Source organism: Callorhinus ursinus, unplaced genomic scaffold, assembly GCF_003265705.2.
Source record: "Callorhinus ursinus isolate GAN/ISIS: 27379988/994484 unplaced genomic scaffold, GSC_fseal_2.0 scaffold8, whole genome shotgun sequence".
Taxonomy (NCBI): domain Eukaryota; kingdom Metazoa; phylum Chordata; class Mammalia; order Carnivora; family Otariidae; genus Callorhinus; species Callorhinus ursinus.
Window position 1 is genome coordinate 70,336,989 of NW_027397070.1, and position 21,918 is coordinate 70,358,906.

Here is a 21,918-nt window from a genome sequence, read left to right on the forward strand (position 1 = left end):
GGAGGTGGTCGAAGGGGAAGTCCTGTGGGCTGGATGTGGGAGTGGGATGCGGGGCTGGTGCGGTTTGGAGAGCAGCCACCATCATGGGGGGAAGGACTAAGTGGAGTTGGAACTGTCATGGAGGGTCCCCCACCAGCCTGGGCCCCTTGGCAGGTGCTAGCAATGTGCTCATGTTTTTGTAAATTCTGAAAAAATTCAGCTATTTCACCGCAAATGGCTAAGACCACGATCTCTTTTTGCTCCATTTCTGCTTCTCCTGTCAGATGACTACAGTTAGTTTAGGTGTAGTGGGCTGTTGAGTACGTGGCTCAGTGGCTTCTCTGTGTAGCCAAGGGTGTGGGGCCAGAGGTTTCAGGGATGTGAATGGGCCCCAGGGCACTTGGCAACAGAAGTGTGTGAGAAGTTGGGGAGAAGCAAGGTTTGAAACCCATGAAGCCAGAAGGCAGCTGGTGGAAAATGCTCCCGGTTACCAGAGGTGTGAGATGTAAGTGGAGGATTCAATTCATATCAATGCCTAATCAGGACAGAAGATCCCTTCTGCTAGGAATATACTCCATAACGCAGTGACCTCAACTATAAACACACCACACATTTTTTTTTCTGCTGGCAATTACACGAAATGGATTTGATCAGAACTCCTGTGTCCTATGCAAGAACCAGTAGCAATACTGCGAGGAGCCAAGTACATCCGTGTGCAAAGTCATGTGTCTTCTACATCCTACGTCTACTGGAATGCAAATATGTGTATCTGATGCACCTTATCCTGATGTGGCCCGGCATGTGAAACTGCCCCAGCAGCAGCAAAACCATCTCAGAAACAAGTGCTCTGTGACAGAGCCTCCACACATTTTCATTAGTAAGTCAACGTATTATAAGAACGATTTGATTACAATAACACGGTGCGCTACAACACAGTGGCCGAGACACATTTGAATTTGGATGTCTTAATTTCAGATACATTTTGTATATTCTTTCTGAATTACTGATCACATCTCCCAGCCAATGACTGGTGAGCCATGGTAGCTAAGGGCCCTGCCTTTTCTGGGTAGTCCCTAGTCAATGAGTGAGCCGGACAGCAGTACAAGGGTCTCGCCACTTCCCCTTGACCCAGGACCCCTCCATCAAGGAATCTGCTCTAGAGCTCCCTTCTGGGCTGGCCAGGGCTCTGCCAGGTCTGCACTGCTGTCTGATGGCACCCTCTTTCCTTCACAGGTGTTATTTTTCAATAAACCTTTTGTACTCCGAACTCCTCAGCATCTGCTTCCAGGAGAACCCAACCTGTGGCACTATTACAGACCAAAATAGAGTCTCATTTTTCAGCTCTGTGACATGTATTAGTAAGAACTTAGGAAAGATTAACTTGGAATATGTATTAGTCAGATATTGACACAATAATGCTGGGTAACAAACAACCACAGAAGCTCAGAAGTATACAATAAGCATTTATTTCTTGTGCATGCAAAGGAGAGTTAGCTGGGGCTGTTCTGCTTCAGGCTGCAGGCCTCTGGAGCAGCTCTGTTGCATGTGTTGCATTCTGGGACCTGGGCTGAAGTTATCAGAGGGAAGCTCTTCTCCTGGCAGATTACTGGAGTGTAAGAGAGCAAGCCACATGCCTGTGCACAAGCGCATTTCAAGCCTCTGCTCATATTATGTTCACTAGCACTGACTAAAGCAAGTCGCATGGCCAAATGTGACATGAAGGGGTAAAGAATGACTTGAGCCCCTGAGGCCACGGCAAAGGGATTGGATGTATACTGCTATTACGGGGACTGGTAATTCACCTATTGCCAGTAACGGTTCGTCAAGTTGGTATAAGACTCGACATAACCATACTTAGCTCATACTTCCCAGTTATGCATCCATTCTGGAACACTGTTAATGCTTATTTACAGGGCTTTCTCTGGGGTTAAGGCACATATAGATGTAGAGATAACTGGATAACCGTAAGATTTCTGGGGACTCCTGAAGATAATTCAGATTAAAAGGTTTTCTGGATATGCAAAGGCAAAATCTAATGCTCCTCTATTACAATGTCATATACGAATATGCTTCCTAGTTCAGTGGAATCTGATTTAACACTTTAGGTGGAATATATGCTGTGGATCTATATTGCTGTTGAATACCTGTTTCAGGACATATACATTTAAACCACTTTCTTGAGGTATGTTTGACATACAGAATACTGTATTTATTTAAGTTTTTTGGGGGGAGGAGGGGCAGAGGCAGAGAGAGAAGGAGAATCCCAAGCAGGCTCCCAGCGTGGAGCCCCACATGGGGCTCGATCCCACAATCCTGAGATCATGACCTGAGCCAAAATCAAGAGTCAGACGCTTACCTGAGCCACCCAGGCACCCTCAAGAAATATACAGTTTAAAATTGAAATTGTTCTAAAAAGCGTATGATGAAAAATAGCAGTCCCTGCCCCACCACCCCCTTTCCTCTACCCTGCTACACACAGGCAACCACTCACTCTTCTAGCAGTTTCCAAGACATAGGCCTACACAGCTATTTTTTAAATGACCAATAGATACTACTGACTTCCTGCTATGGCAGATGAAGATTTAGCTCTTTCACCACCAACAACCCCGGAGTCTGCTTCCCCATCCTCTCAGAGTTTATGATAAACTTTGGCTAAATCAATAATCAGTGTTTACATTATCAAGCACATGTAACAATTGCTCAATGATGAGCCAGGAAGTTTGCCATTACATGCCCCCCACTTTTTTAAATAACTTCCAGTTATTCTGTTATTCTTGGTATTCTGCTTTGTGTTTATGTTTGTACTGTTTTTGTTTCATAAAAAATTTCCCTAAAGTCTCTAACAGATCCTTCAATTACCTATCAATTTAATCTTTTCAGAACACTTAAATGCAGTGGCTCGCCTATGAGTTTCCTGGAACCCTCCTTCCCACAGCCTTGCGTCCTTCTGCTCCAACGTGGGCCTGTCACACATCCTGGTGATTCCTTCCACCGCTTTCCTCAATTACAACCCTTATTTCCTAGATCCCATGTCTTCCTCTTTCTTGGTTTAGCCCCTGGTTTTGCAGAAGCACCTTCTCTGGGTACATGGCAAATGCTGGCAAGGATGCTGTAGATGTGTCCACTCGTGCAGCTGTTCTGGAGAGCCATCTGGCAGTTTCAATCAAATGAAGAATACATGTAAACGCTCTGACCTAACAGTCTTGCTTCAGAGCACATATCAAAGGCAAACGCTCACATGAGTCCCTAAGAGGACACGTATGAGGATGGTCCCCATAATGCTGTTTATGTGTTTGTGTGCACAGACTTCTGATTTCTGTAGATAACTGTATACCTTATCACTTCGTTGAGTTCTCCTAATAACAGTTTTTCAGTTGATTCCTTTGGGTTTTCTAAGTACTTGATCATGCCATCAATAAACAGCAGAAGTTTTACTTCCTCTTCTCCACTTTTTATAGATCTAATTTCTTCCTCTTGTCCGATTGCTTTGGTTAATACCTTCAGTACAATGTTAATTGGTGGTAGAGACAGAAATTCTTGTCCTGACTTTAGAAGGGCTACGAGCCATTACATTTCATTTAATTTTTATTACACATTGGATTTCTTTTTTACTTTTTTTAAAAATGTAATTTCTATACCCAACATGGGACTTGAACTCATCACACCAAGACCGAGTCACACGCTCTACTGAGCCAGCCAGGTGCCCCTCATTATTACTGTATTTTTAACTTTCTTTTTAAATTGTGGAATGACTCATACACACATATAAACATACAAAAATGTGTGTGTAAAATACATATGTATTATTAAGAAGACTAAGAATAAAACCAATACCGGTGTCCTATTCACTCAGGTTAAGAAACATTATTAGATCTTGGAAGTTCCCTGGGAACCTCTGCCTAAGGTGGCTGCCATCTTGTCTTTTGGGTTATCATTTTGTAGTAGATGGGGGGGTGGGGGTAATGTGCTATGACAAAGATATTCAAGGACACCGCATTAGAGGGGCGCCTGGGTGGCTCAGTCGGTTAAGCAGCTGACTCGACTTCGGCTCAGGTCATGATCTCAGGGTCCTGGGATCGAGCCCCATGTTGGGTTCCGTGCACAGCAAGGAGTCTGCTTGAGGATTCTCTCCCTCTCCCTCTGCCCCACCCCCCAGCTCACACTCTCTGTCAAATAAATACATCTTAAAAAAAAAAAAAAAAAGATACTGCATTAGAAAATGAAGAAGTGTTTCTTTTTCACATCTAGACCCACATGAACACTCCGGGCTGGTGAGGCGGCTCCTGCTCTAAATGGTCATTAAGGGAAACAGATTCTTCATATCTTTGTTTTCTGTTGCTAGGATGTTTTACTGTCTGTGTGGTTGAAGCTGTGTCACTGGCACTTCTGGGTGCCAGCCAGCAATAAAGGGGAAAGAAATAATGGGAAAGGCACCCTAAAGTCTTAGACCCAGACCCAGAAGCAGCACATCACTTCTACTTAGGCTCCAATAGCAACACTTTTGTCACACAGCCATCCACATGCTGCTCAATTACAACTCTGTTACCAGGGGAGATGGGGAGAATGGGTTTTGGTACACAAAATCCATCACTCATTCCCTTGACTTCCTTTGTGTAGGAAGGTGTTTTACCACCTTCATGTGTACCCCAACGGTATCTTTCAGTAAATAGAACGAAAACTAAACGGCACACATGTATCTACCTATGTAAGGAAAAGGCAACATTACCACTATCGGACTGAAGGCTTCCAGGAAAATAGAACTAAACAGAGGTTCTCCATCACAGGCTGGCTTCCGCTTCCCTAACTGCTTACAGGACCCCTTCCGGGTAAGAGCAGGGGACAACTATGTAGGAGGGCTCACACAGCAAACCCAAGAGTGCTCTCCTTAGAAAGGTCTGCTTGCTTCCAAGGTTGGACCTTGGCTGGTATCTGGGGACTTGGATATCATTCCCTAAATAAGAGTGACCCTTTGTGTGTAAACTGTGCAGCAAACACTATAGTTTATGCTGAACACTTGCTTCCCTTCTGGGACTGGGTCAGTCTGGTATGTGCCTATATGGCTGGCCTCCAATAAAAACCCTGGGTGCTACGTCTGTAATGGATTAGCACAAATTCGGTGCTGGAGGAATTAAGCATGCCCTGTGTGACTGCACTTGGAGGACTCCCGGGTCACACCTGATTTCCTCTAGACTTTGCCCATGGCCTTTCTCCTTTGTTGACTGTGTGTCCATTCACTATAATCAAGCAAAACCTTGAGTACAACTACGTGCTGAATCCTGAACCTGGGGGTGGTCTGGGAGAACCTTCACAATAACGTTATGAAATGTGGGAAACACAGGGGTCACCACAGATGGAGCATTTGGCTGGACTACAGTGTGGGTCAGGTTCAGTGTGTCTCTCAGGAATAGTGCCAAGATGAGTGGGATTTGCTGTACTTTCTGCTTCTTAGTTCATCCTGCCCTACCTCCTGCTCTCAGGAGGGGGTCAGAGCAGAATATTTCTATGGTGTAAAATGAAGGTTCTCAGTTAATGCTGGTGGCAGGGAATTCATTAGTACAAGGTCAAGGCAAACCAAGCAAAGATGAGATTCTGGACCAGGACAACCAGGGCACTCTGACCCTAGACAAAATGGTATGACAATGGCAGTGGGCATTGGCACCTGCTCCAGTCTGGACTGGGTGGCCCTTTACATCTGATGCACAACTATTATCACCACCTTCCTGGTGGTTCCGCGTGCCTTTCCCTCTTATTTCCTATACTGCTTGTCTCTCTTGATTTGGTGGAGCAAATCTTCATGGCTCCCTGAGAGAGGGTCCATGGACGGTAAATTGAGACCTTACATGTCCAAAAATGTCTTTATTCTAACTCCATACTTGATTGCTAGGTTTAGTTAGAGGTTGGAAGAAACTTTTCCTCAGAATTTTGGAAGTATTTCTCCACTGTTCTCTTTCGTTCAGTGAATTTTTATTGAGAACCTAATACACGCCTGGCAGTGCTCTAAGCACGTGGGATACATCAATGACTAAGAAAAAGACAGAGTCCAACAGCTTATGATCCAGATTGAGTTCTCGCTTTTGGTGTAGTTGCTGAGAAGTCTAAAGCCAATCTGATTTCTAATCCTTTGTATGTGACATTTTCTCTGCCAGCTTGCGGGATAGTCTCTTTATTCCAAGCGTTCAAAAAGCTCACAGTGTTGTGCCTTGTATGGATTTATTTTCATCCATTCTGCTGGGTACTTGGTAGGCTCATTTGTTCTGTAGACTCATGTCCTTCAGTTCTGGACATTTTTCTTGAACATTCTGTAGAGAATTTCCTCATCCAGTGTTTGGATGCTGGACTTCTCTCTCAGGGTGGCACTCTTTCTTATCTCCAGTTCTACTAAGATTCGTCTTGTTGCTCTTCCTGGGAGATTTTCTCAATTTTCTTTTCCAACCCTTCTTGTGTTTTTATTTCTGCTACCCACATTTTTAATATCCAAGAGATTTTTTTCTTATAAAAATGTCATCCTGTTTGTTTCATAGATACAATATGAACTTACCAGAGAATATCAGCATGTTTTAAATTTTTCATCTCCCTGCATAGCCTATTTTTTCCAACATTGTTTTCCCCCCCGTTCATTTGTTTTCATCTCTAAAATTCATGTTTAGAGGTTTTTCTCAGATGTATGGATATATCCCTGGTTGCCTGCTTATGATTAAGAGCCAGGGACTAGGGGCACCTGGGTGGCTCAGTCAGTTAACAGCATCTGCCTTCGGCTCAGGTCATGATCCTGGGGTCCAGGGATGGAGCCCCATGCTGGGCTCCCTGCTCAGCAGGGGAGTCTGCTTCTCCCTCTCCCTCTGCCCCTGCTCGTGTGTGCTCTCTCTTGCTCTCTCTCTCTCTCTCAAATAAATAAATAAAATCTTGGGGGAAAAGAGAGAGCCAGGGACTAAAAAACACTTTGGAAGATCTGAACACATGGTTTTAAGATTTTTAGACTTTGGGGTTCACTTCAGAGTAATCTGTATGGGACATTTGTTAGGGGAACTCTTATGCCTCTATCTTGGGAACTGGCAGACTCTCCAGAAAAGAACCTTTAAAATTTCTGCATGGAGAGTAAAGATTTGGTTGTGTCAGCCTAGTGGGAAGAAGAGGCTGAGGATCCCAGCATTCAATAATCACATGCTCTCTTAATCCCTATCTTCAAAATACTACTTGTGACCTTAATTTGGCTTAGTATCCCCTATACAGAAAGTCTTTTGTTTTGTCTTTTCCACTTAGATTTCTGCTAGGATGAGGAATCTAAATTGGTGAGGATATATGTAGGATAAACCCCAAGAAGTGGGGTTGCTGGATCGAAGAGTGCATACATTTTTAATTTAATTTAACTTAATTTAAATTTAATTTGAGTTCCATGCCCAGCGTGGAGCCCAACTTGGGGCTTGAACTCATGACCCTGAGATCAAGATCTGAGCTGAAATCAAGAGTTGGACGCTTAACCAACTGAACCACCCAGGTGGTTACATTTTCAATTTGTATTGGTTATTGCCAATTTATGCTCTATTGAGCTTGTATCATATATACCACCAAAAGCAATATATGTTTCTTCATACCTTGTAAATAGTCATCAAACTTTTTGACTTTGAAAAAAAAGTGGAGGATATTTAACCTATGTTATTTTAATTTACATTTTTTTAAAAGATTTTATTTATTTGTCAGATAGACAGAGAGCACAAGCCGGGGGAGCGGCAGGCGGAGGGAGAAGCATGCTCTCTGCTGAGCAAGGAGCCCGATGTGGGGCTCTACCCCAGTACCTTGAGATCATGACCTAGCCAAAAGCAGACATTTAACTGACTAAGCCACCCAGGCATCCCAAATTTACATTTTCCTTAAGTTTGAGATTGAGTATCTTTTCATGGTTGAGACATGTTTCCATTTTATTTTCTCTTAAATGTTTGCTCACATATCCTTTGCCCATTGCATTGTTAACTGATTTATAGGAGCTCTTCACTTTTTCCAGTTTCTGGTTTGTTGAATTTGCTTATGGTGGTTTATTAGAAAGGAACACTGTTGTTTTTTTAACAAAGCACTTTCACTTTCTATGCAAAGGCGATTCAGAGAACTTACATAAAGGTGTGAGATGGTCAGCTAAGCAGGGAGCCGCCAGTGTGGTTTGGACAATGCTGCCACGGGAGCAGGGCCAGGGCCCCCCATCCCACAGGCTGCCTGCGGGGCCTTCTGCTTTTCCTGATAGGACGTGGTCAAAGGGACAGCAGGGAGAGAAAAGTAGACAGCCCTAGCCTCCACTGTGCCTGCCCTTCCCTAATTACCCAGTGAGTGAGGTTTTTGGGCCTTGCCTGAGCTCCATCATGTCTGAGTTTGGGGGTGTTAGAAACAGGGGGATAAGTAGAATAAAATTGCCCTTTTGAAACATACATTTCCTTGTTTATTTTATTTTTTAAAGATTTTATTTATTCGACAGAGGGAGACAGCAAGAGAGGGAACGCAAGCAGGGGGAGTGGGAGAGGGAGAAGCAGGCTTCCCACTGAGCAGGGAGCCTGATGCGGGGGTCGATCCCAGGACCCTGGGATCCTGACCTGAGCTGAAGGCAGACGCTTAACAACTGAGCCACCCGGTGCCCCTATTTTCTGTTATTTTTTTAAAAAGATTTATTTATTTTGAGAGAGAGAGAGAGAAAGCAGGAGGTGCAGAGGGAGAGGAAGAGAGAATCTTAAGCAGGCTCCACACTCAGCGTGGAGCCCCATGATGGGCTAGATTCTCAGGACCCTGAGGATCATGACCTGAGCCAAAATCAAGAGTCGGATGCTTAACCGACTGAGCCACCCAGGTGCCCCTTGTTATTGTTTTGTCTTAAGAGGGAAAGGACCCTGCAAGGCCCTTTGTGGGGGGACCAAAATGCCATCATAGTAGTAAAGACTACAGCATCTACAAGTATTGAGAGGGGAAAATATTCTTCAGTGTGGTCAAATTTCTTCTATGGTTTCTGCATCTTTTGTCTAATTGAGAAAGACCCACATTCTGAGATTATTAAAAATTTCTCTTGGGCATCTGCCTTTGGCTTGGGTCATGATCCCGGGGTCCTGGGATCAAGTCCCTGCATCGGGCTCCCTGCTCAGCGGGGAGTCTGCGTCTCCCTCTGTTGCCCCCCTGCTTGTGCTCTCTTGCTCTGACAAATAAATAAATTAAATCTTCAAAAAAAAAAAAAAAGCCAAAAGCACTTGACAAGGATGACAGGACACAAACACCATTAAAAAAAAGGGGGTCTCCTCTTACTGCCCATATTATTTTTCTTTTTTGTATTTTAATTTTTTCTTCATTTGGATTTTGACCCCAGATGGCTACCCAGTTGTCCTAACCTTATTTATTGAATAGTCACCTTTTACTAGGACATTTTAAGTAACGTTTTAAAAATTACACACAAAATTCTTGTGTATTTGGGTTTATTTCTGGAATTCTTGTTCTGTTGACCTATTTGTGTGCCTATGCTCCACTATTACAATTATTACAGTTTTGTCTTTTAATATTTGATAGAGCTGATTCCCCATTTACTCTTTATAGAATCTCCAGCGCTCTTTTTGTTTTTACTTTTTCCACTTGAACTTTGAAATCATCTTGTCCAGTTTCTAAACATGGTTTGGAATTTAATGGAATCACATTGAATTTATGGGTTAAAATACATTTATGATGCTGAGTCTTTCTATTCAACAGCATGGTGTGCCTTGCCATTTGTTTAGTTGTGCTTCTGAGTCCTTGTGTAGCACTGTGAAGTTTTTACCCTAAAGATCTTACTGTTCTGGGGTGTGTGGCTGGCTCAGTCAGTAGACGATGTGACTCTCAATCTCTGGGTTATGAGTTTGAGCCCCAGGAGGGGTGGGTGTAGAGATTACTTAAAAAAATTAAAAAAAAAAATTTTTTTTTAAAGAGGGGCACCTTAGATACATTCTAAGACCCCCAGTGGATGTTTGAAACCGTGGAGCGTACTGAATCCTGTATGTATGTTTTTTCCTGTACATATGTATGTGTGATAAGGCTTAATTATTACCAGTCAGGCACAGGAAGAGATTAAAAACAATAACACGACAGAGCAACTATAATGAAATACTGTAATAAACTATATGTGAGTGTGTTCTCTCTTTCAAAAGAGCTTCTTGTATCGTACTCAACCAAACTTCCTCTTTTTGGGTGAGATGTGAAATGATAAAATTCCCATGTGATGAGATGGAAGTGAGGTGAGTAAGGCAGGCATCGTGATATAGCACGAGGCTACTAGTGACCTGACAACAGTCAGAAGGAGGATCATCTGCTTCTGGACCACAGTTAACCACATGTAACTGAAAGAGTGGAAAGCAGAACCATAGATAAGAGGCACTACTGTATGTATACGTTTCAACTTTTCAGAAATGAAATCATATTATACTTACTCATCTGCAACTTGTTTTTTTACTGAATATATTTTGGACAGCTTTCCATGTCAGTCCAAATGGGCTTATGCATTTATTTTTTTATTTTTTTATTTTTTTTTAAAGATTTTATTTATTTATTTGAGAGAGCGAGAATGAGAGAGAGAGAGCACATGAGAGGGGGGAGGGTCAGAGGGAGAAGCAGACTCCCTGATGAGCAGGGAGCCCGATGCGGGACTCGATCCCGGGACTCCAGGATCATGACCTGAGCCGAAGGCAGTCGCTTAACCAACTGAGCCACCCAGGCGCCCTGCATTTATTTTTTTTAACAACTGCAATGTATGGAATTTCCATAATTTATCTAACTCTTTATTGATGGGTATTTAGGTAATTTCCAATTTTTCATGATTATGAACAATGCTTCAGGGAAAATCCTTGTATACATAAATTTTATACATTTGTGAGGATAAATTGCTAAGAATTGGAGTTGTTGACTCAAATCATGTTAACTACAATAAATATTTTGACAGTCATTCACAAATTGCCCTCCAAATAGTAGCAATTTTCATTCTGGTATACCAATGCCTCTTTTTTAAACTTTTTTTTATTATGTTAATCACCATACATTACATCATTAGTTTTTGATGTAGTGTTCCATGATTCATTCTTTGCATATAACACCCAGTGCTCCATTCAATACGTGCCCTCTTTAATACCCATCACCAGGCTAACCCATCCCCCCACCCCCAACCCTCCAGAGCCCTCAGATTGTTTCTCAGAGTCCATAGTCTCTCATGGTTCGTCTCCCTCTCCGATTTCCCCCCTTCGTCTTTCCCTTCCTACTATCATCTTCTTTTTTTTTAACATATAATGTATTATTTGTTTCAGAGGTACAGGTCTGTGATTCAACAGTCTTACACAATTCACAGCGCTCACCATAGCACATATCCTCCCCAATGTCTATCACCCAGCCACCCCAACCCTCCCACACCCCACCAGTCCAGCAACCCTCAGTTTGTTTCCTGAGATTAAGAATTCCTCATATCGACAAATTAAGGAGTCGATCCCATTTACAACTGCACCCAAAACCATAAGATACCTAGAAATAAATCTAACCAAAGAAGCAAAGGATCTGTACTCAGAAAACTATAAAATACTCATGAAAGAAATTGAGGAAGACACAAAGAAATGGAAAAACGTTCCATGCTCATGGGTTGGAAGAACAAATATTGTGAACATGTCAATGCTACCTAGAGCAATCTACACATTCAATGCAATCCCCATCAAAATACCATCCACTTTTTTCAAAGAAATGGAACAAATAATCCTAAAATTTGTATGGAACCAGAAGAGACCCCGAATAGCCAGAGGAATGTTGAAAAAGAAAAGCAAAGCTGGCGGCATCACAATTCCGGACTTACAGCTCTATTACAAAGCTGTCATCATCAAGATAGTATGGTACTGGCACAAAAACAGACACAGAGATCAATGGAACAGAATCGAGAGCCCAGAAATGGACCCTCAACTCTATGGTCAACTCATCTTTGACAAAGCAGGAAAGAATGTTCAATGGAAAAAAGACAGTCTCTTCAACAAATGGTGTTGGGAAAATTGGACAGCCACATGCAGAAGAATGAAACTGGACCATTTCCTTACACCACACACAAAAACAGACTCCAAATGGTTGAAAGACCTAAACGTGAGACAGGAGTCCATCAAAATCCTAAAGGAGAACACAGGCAGCAACCTCTTCAACCTCAGCCGCAGCGACTTCTTCCTAGAAACAACGCCAAAGGCAAGGGAAGCAAGGGCAAAAATGAACTATTGGGATTTCATCAAGATAAAAAGCTTTTGCACAGCAAAAGAAACAGTCCACAAAACCAAAAGACAACGGACAGAATGGGAGAAAATATTTGCAAATGACATATCAGAAAAAGGGCTAGTATCCAAAATCTATAAAGAACTTATCAAACTCAACACCCAAAGAACAAATAATCCAATCAAGAAATGGGCAGAAGACATGAACAGACATTTTTCCAAAGAAGACATCCAAATGGCCAACAGACACATGAAAAAGTGCTCAACATCGCTAGGCATCAGGGAAATCCAAATCAAAACCTCAATGAGATATCACATCACACTCGTCAGAATGGCTAGAATTAACAAGTCAGGAAACGACAGATGTTGGCGGAGATGCGGAGAAAGGGGAACCCTCCTACACTGTTGGTGGGAATGCAAGCTGGTGCAGCCCCTCTGGCAAACAGTATGGAGGTTCCTCAAACAATTGAAGATAGAGCTACCATACGATCCAGCAATTGCACTACTGGGTATTTAGCACAAAGATACAAATGTAGGGATCCGAAGGGGTACGTGCACCCCGATGTTTATAGCAGCAATGTCCACAATAGTCAAACTGTGGAAAGAGCCAAGATGTCCATCGACAGATGAATGGACACAGAAGATGTGGTATATATACACAATGGAATATTATGCAGCCATCAAAAGGAATGAGATCTTGCCATTTGCAATGACGTGGATGGAACTGGAGGGTGTTACACTGAGTGAAATAAGTCAATCAGAGAAAGACATGTATCCTATGACCTCACTGATATGAGGAATTCTTAATCTCAGGAAACAAACTGAGGGTTGCTGGAGTGGTGGGGGGTGGGAGGGATGGGGTGGCTGGGTAACAGACATTGGGGAGGGTATGTGCTATGGTGAGTGCTGTGAATTGTGCAAGACTGTTGAATCACAGATCTGTACCTCTGAAACAAATAATGCAATATATGTTAAGAAAAAAAAAAAAAAGAAGGGCGCCTGGGTGGCTCAGATGGTTGAGCGTCTGCCTTTGGCTCGGGTCATGATCCCGGGGTCCTGGGATCGAGTCCCGCATCAGGCTCCTTGCTCCTTGGGAGCCTGCTTCTCCCTCTGCCTCTCTCTCTCTCTCTCTCTCTGTCTCTCATGAATAAATAAATAAAAAGTTAAAAAAAAAAAAGAAGATAGCAGGAGGGAAAGAATGAAGGGGGGGAAATCGGAGAGGGAGACCAACCATGAGAGACGATGCACTCTGAAAAACAAACTGAAGGTTCTAGAGGGGAGGGGGGTGGGAGGATGGGTTAGCCTGGTGATGGGTATTAAAGAGGGCACGTTCTGCGTGGAGCACTGGGTGTTATGCACAAACAATGAATCATGGAACACTACATCCAAAACTAATGATGTAATGTATGGTGATTAACATAACAATAAAAAATAAAAAAAAAGAATTCCTCATATCAGTGAGATATGATACATGTCTTTCTGATTGACTTATTTCACTCAGCAGAATACCCTCCACAATGCCTCTTAATACTTGTACAAACATGAAACTCTGTGGCAATACGATTATCAATTTATATATTGGTAATTGATATTTTCCAATGTGATAGTAAAAAATTGTTTTAGTTTGCATATCTTTCATTAGAAAAGTTGAGCATCTTGGAGTGGGGAAGTTCTTCTAGGCATGACAGGAAACAAAGAAGTCATAAACAGGGCATCTGGGTGGCTCAGTTGTACGCATCTACCTCTGGCTCAGGTCATGATCTTGGAGTCCCGGGATCGAGCCCCGCATTGGGCTCCCTGCTCAGTGGAGTCTGCTTCTCCCTCTGACCCTCACCCTGCTTGTGCTCTCTCTCACCCTGTCTCTCTCTAAAATAAATAAATAAAATCTTAAAAAAAAGTCATAAACAAAGTCTGATAAATGCAACTTTTGTAAATTGCTTGCTTATGTCCTTTGGCTATTTTTTCCTACTGGGTAATGTTTCCTTTCTAATGACTAAAAAGAAGCATTTTTAAATTTAGGGATTATATGCACTTGTCATATGTGTTACAAATATTTTTTCTAAGTTTGTTGTCTTTTTGAATGGTGTTTTGTATGCAAGATACAGAATAAAAATATCTAGCTTATTTGTTTAGCGCTATGTTTAGAAAAGTCTTCCCTATTTCAAGATCATGAATATACTTATTCAAGTAGTTTTTTTAATTCTTATGGTTAATTTTTCTATTTAAATCTTTGATCCATCTGGAGTTTATTTTGGAATGAGAAGTAGGGACCCGTATTTTATTATAAATGGATAGTTGGTTGTTCCAATACCTTTTATTAAATTAACCCTGCCATCTTTACCATATGTCCATTTTTACTGTGGTCTAATTCTTTACTTTATTATAGTGTATTGATGTTTTAATTAAGGAGGCTTTATAATACATATTAATATTCGGGAGGCAAACATTACTTTTCTTTTTTTCAGAATTTCCCATGATTCTCAAATATTTTATTCTGCCAAATGAAATTTAGAATAGTTTTGACAAGTTCTAAAGAAATTCTGTTTAGATTTGGACTGCATTCAATTTATACATTAATTCAGAAAGACCTGGCATTTTCCCACAACCTCTACGGTCAACTCATCTTCGACAAAGCAGGAAGGAATGTCCAACGGAAAAAAGACAGTCTCTTCAACAAATGGTGTTGGGAAAACTGGACAGCAACATGCAGAAGAATGAAACTGGACCACTTTTTTACACCACACACAAAAATAAATTCAAAATGGGTTAAGACCTAAGTGTGACACAGGAATCCATTAAAATCCTAGAGAAGAACACAGGCAGCAACCTCTGTGACCTTGGCCACAGCAACATCTTACTAGACACATTTTCAAAGGTAAGGGAAACAAAAGCAAAAATGAACTATTGGGTCTTCATCAAGATAAAAAGCTTCTGCACAGCTACTCCGGGATCGTGACCTGAGCTTCTGCACAGTAATCCATCAACAAAACAAAAAGGCAGCCTAAAGAATGGGAGAAGATATTTGCAAATGACATATCTGATAAAGGGTTAGAATCCAAACTCTATAAAGAACTTATCAAACTCATCACCCAAAAACCAAATAATTCAGTCAAGAAACTGGTAGAAGACATTTTTCCAAAGAACACATACAGATGGCTAATAGACACATGAAAGATGCTCAACCTCACTCATCATCAGAGAAATACAAATCAAACCCACAATGAGATACCATCTCACACCTGTCAGAATGGCTAAAATTAACAACACAAGAAACAACGGGTGTCGGCGAGGATCTGGAGAAAGGGAAACCCTCTTACACTGTTGGTGGGAATGCAAGCTGGTGTAGCCACTCTGGAAAATAGTATGGAGGTTCCTCAAAAAGTTAAAAATAGAACTGCCCTATGATCCAGCAACTGCACTACTAGGTATTTACCCAAAGAATACAAAAATACTGATTTGAAGGGATACATGCACCCTGATGTTTATAGCAGCAATGTCCACAATAGCTAAAATATGGAAAGAGCCCAGATGTCCATCAACTTGATGAATGGATAAAGAAGATGAGGTGTGTATACACACACACACACACACACACACGATTATAAAGATGTGGTGTGTGTGTATATACACACAAGATTATTCAGTCATAATAAAGAATGAAATCTTGCCATTTGCAATAACATGGATGGAGCTAGAGAGTGTTATGCTAAGCAAAATAAGTCAGTCAGAGAAAGACAAATACCATATGATTCCACTCATATGTGGAATTGAAGAAACAAAACAGACGAACATAGAGGAAGGAAGAGAAAAAGAAAAAGAGAGAGGGAGGCAAACCATAAGAGATTTTTTTTTTTTTTAAAGATTTAATTGTCAGAGAGAGAGCGCAAGCAGGGGGAGCAGCAGGCAGAGGCAGAGGGAGAAGCAGGCTCCCCACCGAGCAGGGAGCCTGATGCAGGGCTTGATCCCAGGACCCTGGGATCATGACCTGAGCTGAAGGCAGAGGCTTAACTGACTGAGCCACCCAGGTGCCCCATAAGAGACACTTAATGACAGAGAACAAACAGGGTTGCTGGGGGAGGTGGGTGGGGGATGGGCTAGATGGGGGATGGGTATTAAGGAGGGCACTTGTGATGAGTACTGGGTGTTGTATGTAATTGATAAATCACTGAATTCTATTCCTGAAACCAACATTACACTATATGTTAACTAACTAGAATTTATATAAAAACCTGAAACAAAGACTGGCATTTTCACAGTGTTGTGTCTTCTTACCCCAAAACAAGGTATTTCATTTATTTTAGTTTCTTTACAGAGTTTTATAGTATTCTTCAAGTAGTTTTTGAAACTTTCTAAGTATATTCAGAGACATTGTACAGCTCAACCCCAGGGGGCACTACCCACACTGTGGTCAGTGAGATTAAAAGCCCCCACCTTCCCTGTGTGATAGGTACGAACAACTATGAGTTTATTCCTCTTTTTAATTTTGCTATTGTGAGTGATAGGAGTGATATTTCCTTTTGTTTTATTTAAATTACTATTTTCACGAGAAAGTTTGAATACTGATTTTATAACCTGCTGCCCTATTACACTGTCTTAAGACTTTTTCAGTTGATCCCCTTAGGTTTCCAAACATATAGTCCTATATAAATTATGATAACTTCATTTTGAACTTTTTCCTACTGTACTGGCTAGCGCTTCTAGCACAATATTAAATAATGGAATCTTGAGTAGAATTCATGACACGTCTTTTGACCTTAAGTCCAACGCTCTTTTTTGGGTACATATTCAATCCACAAAACAGTCCTGAGCAACAGTCACCTTTTATAATCTATTCTTATCCCAATAGGCAGATCGAGAACTGCAATAAATATCCAGTTGATAATTCTTACGCGAAATTCTCCAGCAAATTCAATATTCTATCTTACTAAAAATTGAAATGTGACCTTAAAGAAAGAGTATTCTCCAAGGATAAGTTATGGGGTTTTTTTTGGGGGGGGTGAGTGGGAGAGGAAAGTGGACAGAGCTGGGGCTAAGGCAGTGACTGAAAAATGGGCATGCCAAATAGGTATTTACTCGAAAGTCAAATGCATAAAATAAACAAGGGGCTGAACCACCCTCTACCACACCCATCAAAAAAAGGCTAGAAGCAGAACTATTTGAAAACACAGTGATATGACCCTAAAGCAAAGCTTAACCTCAGGTTAAGGTAGGAGAAAAGCAAGCATGGACAAGCACGTTTTCAAGTATGTGAACTGCAATCACATGTAGCTAGCAATCTAGTGAGAGAAGACAGCAATGTAATAAACATCATAATAAAGTTAAGTATTAACATGAAGTAGTAAAAGTTAGAGAATGTTTCTTAAAGGAGGTGGGACATTCATTTGGCAGATATAGGGAGTACCTACTGATTGCCAGCCCCCAACCTAGAAGCAAAGGATGAACAAGAAGAGAGGCTCCCTGTCCTCAGCGAGCTTGTAGTCCACTGGTAAAGGTGGATGTAACTCAAGTAAATACATAAATATGTGTGAAGATACTATGTGTATGTTATTAGAAGTCATGACAAGGCCCACAGAGGAAATAGAGATGCTGAGAGGGTAATAAGGTGACCTAACCTAGATGTGGGGTGTCAGGCAGAGCCTCTGTGAGAAAGCAGCCTTTCAGCTGGAATCTGAGGGAAGACCAGACAGAGGCGATGTGGAAGGTAAGGTACGAGGGATGAGGCAGCAGTGCAGCCCCTCCGATGAACACCGGTGAGAGGGAATCTAGCTTGTGCAAAGGCTCAAAAGCCCAGGTGGGACAGGTCTGAGGGGCTACAGGTGGTATAGCTCAGTAAGGGAACATGCAGAAATAGAAACACTGGGAAGAGAAAGAAAAAAAGCCCACAAAGATATCAGCAAGAAGGAAAAGGAGAAAACCAGAAATTCAGTTCAGTATGTGTTGAACATTTACTACGTGCTGCATGATCTACTAGGGGATTCTTTCAATTCCAAAGAGTTTTAGACTGGCTCCTCCTCTCAGTAAACTTGGTCTAGCTGGGTTCCTAACAGAAACATTCTCCTTTTAAGATAATCTTTCAGAGAATACTCCCTACCCCATCCTAGGCTAGATCTTTATAATATCATAAATTGTGTTTTTACTTTTTCAAACAGTAACTCTTAAAATGGAATTTGAAGTTAACAAACACATGTTCCTTCCTGTCACAGGTTCCCAACTGCTAATTCACTGAAGCCTGTGGCTAGAAATCACTATTTTACTGGTCACTTCCCAACAGTCCCAAATGTCCACGAAAGCACATTTGCTTTCACTCACACACACACTCACTCACTCAGGAAACTATAATTGAGATTATTAAGCTTGAATGCCCTTGCTCTAATCTCTAAAGAGATAAAATCCACAATGTTTATTGGGCTGCCTGGAAAGGCTGTTATTGAGCCTCTAACTGGAGGAGCTTAACAGTGAAAAATGAAGCTCTAGAAGTTCTAGCTACAAGAAGTAATGTCCTAATTTGGGTTCAGTTCTAAGAATATGCTAAGTAATAATTCAAATGGTTCTGTGCCTGTGACAGAATTTTACAGCCTTGTGACAAATGAGTCCTTCATTCTCTTCCTATATTTCTTCTTTCATTACTGTGGTATGGAACGCACATTTCTGTCTTATCCCTAGAGTCGGAGACAAAACAGCACACATGCAGCTGTATTTATAGGAAGGGCTGGGAGACAGCTGTGGATCTTTTAAGTCTGGGACTGGAGATGGGACACAGGTAGAGGTGTTTTGTTTTTAATGAGAGAAAGAGAGCCATTCTGTTGACAACTGCCAGCCCCACTGCCAAACATTCAGGCAGAACTGACCCCCCCACCCCCAGTCCGTCTTTGCTGTGGCTGCTCTCGCTAAGGTAATAGTTGATGCTGCACGGAAGGAGGCGGTGGTAGCTTGAGAGCTTGCTCAGGAGACAGGGTAAGGCACTGCTGGAGTATGTTATCCTAGACGAGGTAAGAGGAACTTATTACAAGAACATGGTGGAGAAATTAGTTTTGAAATGAAGAGACACCTCTTCCTTTGATCCTAGAAGAATAAGAAGATTCAGATAGAGATAAAAATACAGTTATAGGGGCGCCTGGGTGGCTGTCGATTAAGCCTCTGCCTTCAGCTCAGGTCATGATCCCAGGGTCCTGGGATTGAGCCCCGAGTCTGGCTCCCTACTCAGCAGGGGAGTCTGCTTCTCCCTCTCCCTCTGCCCACTGTTCGTGCTCTCTTGCTCACTCTCCCTTTCAAATAAATAAAATCTTTAAAAATGCAGGTATAACTTAGAAATCGAGGGAGGTTCATGCCCTATGGCAGAGACTCCAAACTTTGTAGATTCTCAGACCCATAACAGTTCTGTTTATTAGATGTCCAATCTAATAAGTACTTATTCCTAATAATTTAGTAGCTATTTGAAAAATAAATTGGACACTGTGCAGTTTGCTCTGGATTTCATTTAACAGCACATACAATTCACCCATTTAAAGTGTATAAATCAGTGGTTTTTAGTATATTCAGAATTGTGCAACTATCACCTCAGTCAATATTAGAATATTTTCGTCATCCCAAAAAGAAACCCCATACCCATTAAGTCACTTTTTCTCCCTCACCTTCCCTCCTCTAGGCAACCATTAACCCATTTTGTCTCAATAGATCTGCCTGCTCTTGACATTTCGTATAAATGGAATCACATGATGCATGTCTGCCTTCTTTCACCTGGCATAGGTTTTCAAGGTTTATCCATGTTACAGCACACATTGGTATTTTATTCCTTCTTATGGCTGAATAATAATCAATTGTGTGGATAGACCACATTTTGTTTATCCAGTCATCAGTTAATGGACATTGGGTTTGTTTCTATTTTTTGGCTATGATGACTAATGCTTCAATGAATACTCATGTGCAAGTTTTTGTGTGGATGTGTTTTCATTTCTCTTGGGTATATGCCTAAAGAGTGCAATTGCTGGGTCAAATGGTAACTTCAAACTTTTGAGGAATGTCAGATTAAATTCCAAGGTGCCTACACTGTTTTTACATTCCTACCAGAAGTATAGGAGGGTTTGAATTTCTCCACATACTCACCACTTACTATTGTCTTTTTTTTTTAAAGATTTATTTATTTATTTGAGAAAGCGAGAATGAGAGAGAGAGTACATGAGAGGGGGGAGGGTTAGAGGGAGAAGCAGGCTCCCCGCTGAGCAGGGAGCCCAATGGGGGACTCGATCCTGGGACTCCAGGATCATGACCTGAGCCGAAGGCAGTCGCTCAACCAACTGAGCCACCCAGGCGCCCCATTATGTGTCTTTTTGATCATAACCATCCTAGTGAGTGCAAAGTGGGATCTGACTGTGGTTTTTATTTGTAATTCTCTGATGACAGTGATGTTGAGCATCTTTTCCTGTGCTTATTGGCCATTTGTAGAACTTTGGAGACATGTCTATTCAGATCCTTCATCCATTTTAAAATTAGGTTACTTGCTTTTTGAATTGTAGGGGTTCTATATATTCTACATACTTATCAGCTATATACCTTATCAGATATGATTTGCAAATATTTTCTCCCATTCCGTGGGTTGTTTTTTCTAGTTTTGAGTTAAACAAAAAACTTCGAAGTAAAAAAAAATACATGTTTGCTTCACTTGAATTGCTATTCTTCCCCTTTTAGTAATGTGTAGTTTTAAAACGAGTGATTATTTTACTCCACAAGAGGTATCTCTTTGGAGACCTGAATTTAAATTTTATTTCTGCTAATACCTAGCTCTAAGGTAGTAACTTGGACAAGTCATTTCATGACTCTCTTAGTTTTCATGCTTATAAGAAGGGAATAATGGCACCTACTTTATAAGGTTATGCATGAAAATGAGAGCCTGTATAAGTACTGAGCATAATGCCCACATAGTAGGCTCCCACAAAATGTGCTGATTGACAGACTTTAAAAAGATCTTTAAAAAGCACTTATACTTAAAAAAAAGAAGTTACATTTCTAGATATGTGTGAAATATTAAGTATTGTATTCACTTTATAATAGTTATTAAAGAAATAAGATACTTTGTGCAAGATCAATGCGGGGAGCCTGCTTCTCCATCTGCCTGCTGTACCCCTTGCTTGTACTCTCTCTAATAAATAAATAAATAAATAAATAAAAACATGTCGTAATTTAGTAATCCTGATTGTGTGTCAGTTTTACCATCCTGCAAATCTGAGACAGAAAGTAGGCGTGCTATATTAAGGACACCATATTATGTGATGCTTTCCAAATTTGTTTTCAAGTCCCATAATAGTCTTATAAGGAAGTACCGAGTCATAATGTAATAATAGAATACGCTCAACCAACAAGAAAAATTGGAGAGATTGGTCAGTAAAGGTTTTTTTTTAATATACTTGGCTTTCCAGTTTTTTTTTTTAAGACTTTATTTATTTATTTGAGAGAGAGAGAATGAGAGATAGAGAGCACGAGAGGGAAGAGGGTCAGAGGGAGAAGCAGACTCCCCGCTGAGCAGGGAGCCCGATGCACGACTCGATCCCGGGATTCCAGGATCATGACCTGAGCCCGAAGGCAGTCGCTCAACCAACTGAGCCACCCAGGCGCCCGGTCAGTAAAGGTTTTTATTTTTTTTTTATTTTTTTTTAAAGTATTATCAAGAATTCATATAGTTCTTTTTTTTATATTTTATTTATTTATTCATGAGAGACAGAGGGGG

The 21,918-nt window shown here is 41.3% G+C and overlaps 1 protein-coding gene across 4 annotated transcripts in view; it reads right to left on the reverse strand.

The window, feature by feature from the left end:
- Nucleotides 1-21,918, reverse strand: part of LOC141373319 (uncharacterized) — a 38,095-nt gene that overhangs the window by 11,510 nt on the left and 4,667 nt on the right. Inside the window, exon 2 of one of the 4 annotated variants that reach the window (XR_012379194.1) lies at nucleotides 18,850-19,177. The exons of the other annotated variants lie outside the window; for them this stretch is intronic. The gene's annotated coding sequence lies outside the window, so the exon portion shown is untranslated. Of the gene's footprint in view, nucleotides 1-18,849; nucleotides 19,178-21,918 lie in introns of those variants that run through there. 4 annotated transcript variants of the gene reach the window in all.